The 6934-nt window shown below is 35.3% G+C and overlaps 1 long non-coding RNA gene across 1 annotated transcript; it reads right to left on the reverse strand.

Annotated features, from left to right (window-relative positions):
- Positions 1-858: 858 nt before the first annotated feature.
- On the reverse strand, positions 859-6593 carry LOC135153120 (uncharacterized). The gene is made up of 4 exons (XR_010292600.1): positions 6511-6593; positions 4968-5150; positions 3547-3643; positions 859-2934 (listed from the first exon to the last, which is right to left on the reverse strand). It is a non-coding gene; the product is annotated as an uncharacterized LOC135153120 (long non-coding RNA).
- Between the last annotated feature and the right edge of the window lie 341 nt (positions 6594-6934).

The raw sequence follows: 6934 nt of genomic DNA on the forward strand, positions 1-6934 counted from the left end.
AATACAGGACAATCAAAATGAATCCACTCATACCCTAATCCAATTACGGAGTACCACCTTTTCAAAGTTGGCCTCTTACAGTATGGTTCGAAGTTTCTGGATGGAGGTCGCCATTTTCGCGGGGTTAGTTAGAAAATTATTACATCAGCGACGAACTACATCTCTCAACGTTTAGGCATTATATATTCTATTTTAGCAATAACATAGCAAATGTACAGATAAAACTCATAAAAATATTAGTTAAAATTTGTTTAATATATGGTAGGTTCAAAATACAATTTGATGAGTTTTAATGATAAGATTTACACCCCAATTTCTGATTGATTTTCGCTGCCAATTTGTAAATCGTAGATTAGGGTGTAATTTTTATCATTAAAACTCATCAAGTCGTAATTTGAACCTATCATATAATATTAAACATATTTTAATTAATATTTTATGAGTTTTATCTGTACATTTGATTTATTACCAATGAAATAGAATATATAATGCCCAAACGTTTAGAGATGTAGTTCGTCGCTGACGGAATAATCTCCATCCATAGACTTCGAACCAGAAGATGCCAACTTTGAAAAGGTGGTACTCCATACTGGGAAATCGGATTGGGGGTATATGAGTGGATTCATTTTCATTGTCCTGTATTTATCAATGGTATCATGTGGTATTATATTTTGGGTTTTATTTTCCTTTAAGATATTGTACTGGTTTATATCATGGCATTACAAAGTTCATCTGTAGTGCACACTGTGTCAAGTGCACAAACCTATTCAGGGTTCCCACAGAAATTTGAAAACAGAATTCCATGACCTCTCCATGACTAAATTGCTGCTTTCCATGACTTAATTCCTTTCTGGCACAGTTTACAAAATCAGACATGTTATGATCATGAACACCAATTATAATAGTAGAGTACAATCACAGAGTATGAGAGTTGTGAGACATAAAAAACTAGAAAGCTGTCATAGCCAAGAGGTACATGTAAATGCAATTCCATGACTTTTCACATATCTCTGACTTTCCATGACCAATTTTTTCCAGGATTTTCCATGACTGTGGGAACCCTGTAATAATACTGCATTGACAGCTATCATTTTTAAAGTTAATTTCAATTTCCTTCAAACATTTTATTCATCTCTTTTTGGTTGGTCCTTGAATATATATACAATACAATGTTTTGGCAGGTCGTCTATAAAAGCATGTACATCGTAAAAAAAAAAAGGCTTTTGGCAGGAACTTTTGGCAAGTAGTCAACAGTATCAATGCATGTAAATTTGGGTGAAAGAATCATACATGTACACTAATTCTTAAGAAAAGTTTGTGGTTGTATTACACTATCACTTAGAGGTATTAAAAAGACAGCAGTTGCAGCAAACAATTATTTCATGAGAAGTTGTCAAAATATTTTACATAATCTCTAAATCTGGTACATTATGTAAATTTGTATCTTTGTAAAATTACTAATTTTGAACTTAAAATCAATTATTCTGATGATCACTAGGCACTAACACAGAAAAGCATATGTGGGACAGGACAGTGTATTATGATTGATTTGAAAAATACCTGACATTTGATAGAATTACATGCTTATTTTGCTCATTTCTCAGCAATTACACATTTTCTTCCCGAGCTATAATTATGGCACATATCTTTTATATTTTGCTGGTAATTCTATTGGATTCTGTTCGAACTCATTTTAAGATTGTTACAACTGGTAATTTATCTTTAAAGTTGTACTTGTATATGATACGGGCTCAACATATTAAAATAAAGTAATTTTTACCATGCAAAATAGTGAAAATTTTATCAAAATCAGATAAAATTTAAAAAAAAATAATTACAAAAATATTGGTCATCAACACATGCAAGTAGATACATGTAAGTTTATGATATCATGCCCACATTTTTATTGTTCTCATGTTACCAGATAAAATAATAATTTACTTCATGTGTGTAATAAGTATGTCTTCCAATCCCATGTAGCAAAAGAACTTCCAGCAATAATCAATACAGGTAAGTCACATCAATACAGTTTACAATCCGATTTGTTTCATTCTTGGTAAACAAAATTAAATGCACAATTTTATATACAAAATAATAAGTTGGGGATACGTGTACATGTACAATGTACGTCAGTATGACATCATCAGCTTGCTACTTGCATATGCTTAGAGCTCTTTCACCAAAATAATGCAGAGGTTAGAATGTCATACATTACTTTATTATCCCTTGTCTAATTTGGATGAATTGAGACGCCATCCTAGTCAGCACATGAGATTTTAAAAAATTCAAATTACCAGGCAGTGACAGTATTGTTGTAAGTACAGAGCAAAGATCAGGAATATGGTAGGTCTTCTCAAATTGTATTTGGATTGATCCAAGGTTGTTGACAACTGGAGGAGAGGAAGGAGCTAATTCCATGGCCTTGGAGCAGTAGTGGAGAAAGTTGCATCACCAGTAGCTAATTTGTAGGTGCGTAATGATCACAAAAATAAAAAGGCAAGTGCGCCTAGAATGAAAATGACGCACAAGGGATTCCTTATAATACATGTAATCTGGATCTCTGTCATTGACTTTGAAAATCAGGAGACGGACACTGATGTTCATGTATATCCTTTCCTTGACTTGCAGCCAGCGAAGTTGGCGTATGGCAAATGGCACAATAGGTGCAGCATTCTGTACTATCTGCAGTCAGTCCAGATCGCCCTAATTCAAGCACGAAGAGCATTACAATAGTCCAGTTTAGATTGCGCTAAACCATATGGACTGCTTTGTGGCAAGTAGAAATATAAAAGGCACTTCCCATCGGCCTTTATTCTTCCAATCTGTTTGATGTTATACTGGTAGGGAGCAGGTTCCAATAGCACTATGAAAGGAGTTACGAAACCAGATGAATGGGTGCAGATTCAGGACACCTTCCATTCCAACTTAAGGCATCTGCAAAAATAACAGAAGAAGATAAACATAAAAGCCTTTCCTGCATTAACTATTTTATATTCATTAAAAACTACATGGTTTCAATATCAATTTCCAAACTTTAAAAAAAATGATTAAAAAACAATGTGGGGTTTGTTACATATTTATACTTCAAATATTAACATGTAAAGCTTGATGCCCTCAAGATCTGCTGCACCTCCAAACCATCTCTGTATAGGGAAGGACATTTTAGAGTAAATTTATTTTTGAAAAAATATTTATTTTAATTAAACATGATTTTAATTCATGCTTTTTTTAAATGTGTTTTAAATGGTTATGGGATAATTCCATCAGTTTGAATAAGAAATTACAAGTTGCCAATTTCACATAACGAAGATCAATTCTGATGTGATCATAAATGCACATTAGGTGTTGATGTTTCACTTATGCCTATCTATTACGTTTGAATTGACAACAGCATGAACCTTATAAGAGCATTACACAAGCTTTGTATCAGAGTGGTTACAAAATCAAAATTATTTAACTGCATCTCATGTTCATGCACATGTAAATAATCAAAATAACACAATAATAATAAAAAATACCTTCCAAAAAGGATAAATTTGTACTCACCATTATATCTGCATGAATATTGTTCTTTTAGTCCACCTATAATGATACAGCTGATGAGAGTTTGAATGATAGTATCAAGATGGTGCTTCTACCAGGGCTGCAAAAAAGAGAGAGAAAAAAAAATGTTAACCTCAATCATGCCAAGAAATTGCAGAATCTACAAGTACATGTCCCAGCCATGGCACATGCACAGTAGGTAAGACGCAAAATATATGGTGTAGTAAGCCTAAGGGTCCTACAAGTAATTCTTCGCATGTGCCACTCATTAATGTGCATGCAATTTTCAATGTTCAATTTTTACATGGAACTGTAACAGCAGTGTCAGTGTGAGGAACATATTAATGCAAAGAGTATCCAGCAACTGTTTGCAGCTTACTTTATGTCACTTCAATTTTTGTCTTTTTAACAATAATAATATGAATCTTTTAAAGTGCATAGCTTTCGTAATGGGCAGGAACCCTTTCAAATGTGGCTGGCAAAATGAGGCATTTAGAAAATTTTGCAGGATTTTTAAGGTAAGATATGGTCTAATTTTCAGATCTGAGAATTCTAGATCTAATCATCATCTTGATTTTTAACTTCCACAAATTAAAGACAATCTGTATAAAAGCTTTAAATATACAATAGTAATAGGCCCTAAATGTGGTTAAGTTAGGCCTTACATAATTTTTTTTAATTTTACTATCGGTAGGCCTATCATGAATATATTATTATTCTTATACTTAATCTTTAGTAGTTTTAGAACACATTAAATTGAATAGATATTTGGCCAAAAAATCTGACAAATTTTGAGGTGAATTAGTTTTCTGGCATCGCCAGATCAACCGTTGCGAAACTGTATTAGCGCCAAATTACACTCTAAACTTGTCATTAGAACGTCCAAACCGATACACGTCAGCCTGGAATCTAATACTAGCACAATCAGCTATGCATTTGCACCAATTCTCTCTGTATTTTCTTGCATATGGACGTCACTCCAGTTAAAGGTCATGTCATTGTGTTATATAGCTTGGGAATTGCAAGCAAGTGATCCTTCGAAATGTTTACCTGCTTACAATTAACATTTCTTAAGCCTTAATTTTTTATATTTAGATTACAAAGGCTTACAAATTGGACAAATTAAATGTTTGCCCAAAAATTATTGTGGGAAAGGTGGATTTTTTACGGAAATCCATCTTTGTGTACCAAGTTCTACAGGCAACAGAGACTTGTCTAGGCTCCGTGAATAAAAATACCCCTGGTACAATGTAAAAATGATAAAAATATCATCACAGAGTCATCTAAGTACAGTTAGGACTATTGACAGATAAGGTGCCCCAAGATTGCGCACATCCGAATCTGCGCGATTCTGATAATGGAAGATATGCAACGACTCCAAACAAAAAATAAACTTTACACCTGAAAGAGCCTACTGTACTTACTTAGTCTTACCTACTGCCCGATGCCTCCTGACATGTAGAGCAACAACAAAGGACCTCCACTCCTGGCGGCCGGTGGTTCTGGGCCTTCTTCTGGAAACTCCCCCGGGCTAGGTCATATTCATCGACTTCTTCTCCTCAAATGTGATGCCAGGACAGGTAGTTTTGGGTCTCCCTCTCTTTCTCCTGAAATGTCATAAACAGATCTATTCATAAAAAATCTGACTCAAAATGGTGGGAAAATAATGAGTTTAGGGCATTGGCAAGAGTTCCATATGCACTCCCCTAACATTGAAAAACATGAAGAAGGTTCAGAATAATATATCTAGCACAATATAGAACATATATGATGGGGGAGTGGATAGTACTAGGAGTGGAAATACATCCTAAAATATGGCTTTATACCGTCAAATTTCGAGCATGTATGGATGTATCTAGTGTGTGTAATTGTCCATAGACATCGGTTTATTTACTCAAGGGTCTGTGTCACTCTGTGAGTCAAGTCTACTCGAACTATTGGCTGATAATCGTTAAAATACCCCTTCCGGTATCAGCACTTCTCGCTAGCATAGCAGGAACAGGTCTTGACTGCAAATAAAACGAGGTGATCTCAAGTCCCAACTTAGGTGCCAACACAACGGTAAAAAAAGAAATATAGGAAAATCTGAAATGAACGAACTGGAATGGAATTAAGTCTCAACAATCTTATTTTTGATCATGTTGGTGGGGGGTGCATTGGAATTGCATATAGAACTCTTTCCTGGGCATTTCATGTGACGGCCTCAAAATGCAGCCTCTGTGACTGCTTTCTTATCGAAATCTTCGCATCATGTGTAATAGGTCTGTGTAAAGTGAATAGGTGCGCAGACATCGGCCACTATTAGTATTACCCAGTTGTTGTGTGTCCGGACAGGTTGTGTGTCCGGACGATCAATTTTAGAAAGTCATTTGGAAAAAATTACAAGCGAAGTATTCCATCAATTTTTAGTACAAAATGTTAGGAAATATTATTTATAAGGAACAAAATAGAAGATGATTAAAAGTATTGAATTCATATTTTTAGTGTAATCCAAAGACAAAAAAGAAGGCTTCAAAAAGATAAACTGTCCGGACACCCGACCCCCATCCTACCTACCACTATTGCACTAATCATTTTGTTCAATCAAAATGACCATGACTGGCCGAGATTTTTTCCAAAGAAAATCAATTATTTCTCTCTATTTTTTATGAAAATTTTTGCACACTTACTCATAAGAATACAAGGAACATCATCAATTGAAAGATTTTGTAAAATAATAGGAAATTCACGTTAAATCTAAACTCAAATCGTTAGGTGTGCTGTGTGCAGACTTTGAGACCACCAGCCAGTGCAGTGGTCCACATCACAGCAGCGAGCAGGCGCTCGGGGCCGGGCGAGCGCCCGGTTGGACAGGGTGGGATTGCCAGTGTCATGTCATTTTCATTGACGAAATCTTTAGCTAGTTGCAAGCCGGGGCATTTAACAAACTACGAAAAGAAAATCATAGAAAATGGTTATCTAACTTACTGTTTAGCCTACTGCAAATGTCTTCGAAGTCGTTGTCCATATCTAACCCGTATTCTTTAAGTAGTTGAATTATTAACGGCCTTATATTCTTCGTCACACTTCTCGATGGAGCTCAATAAACTGCATGCAACGCAACGGAATTCTTTTCAAATGTTGGCGGTAAGTGCGCATGCGCAAGCCTGTCACCGCCCCCCCCCCCCGGCGAATCAATTTTTAATTTTGATAGGGGGTGAGCTGAGGGGGGTCTAAGTTATGGGTGTGATAACTTTTTTGTGTGGTATTTCTGATTTTCAACAGAAGGGCATGTAACACACAAATACCACATATTTGAATTGACATTACCACACAATGGTCTAATGTGGTAACATGCATGCTTTCATGTGGTAATTTTGATTTACCACAGCAGTATAACAATACCACACAA

Source organism: Lytechinus pictus, chromosome 2 (genome assembly GCF_037042905.1).
Source record: "Lytechinus pictus isolate F3 Inbred chromosome 2, Lp3.0, whole genome shotgun sequence".
NCBI classification, from domain to species: Eukaryota; Metazoa; Echinodermata; class Echinoidea; order Temnopleuroida; family Toxopneustidae; genus Lytechinus; species Lytechinus pictus.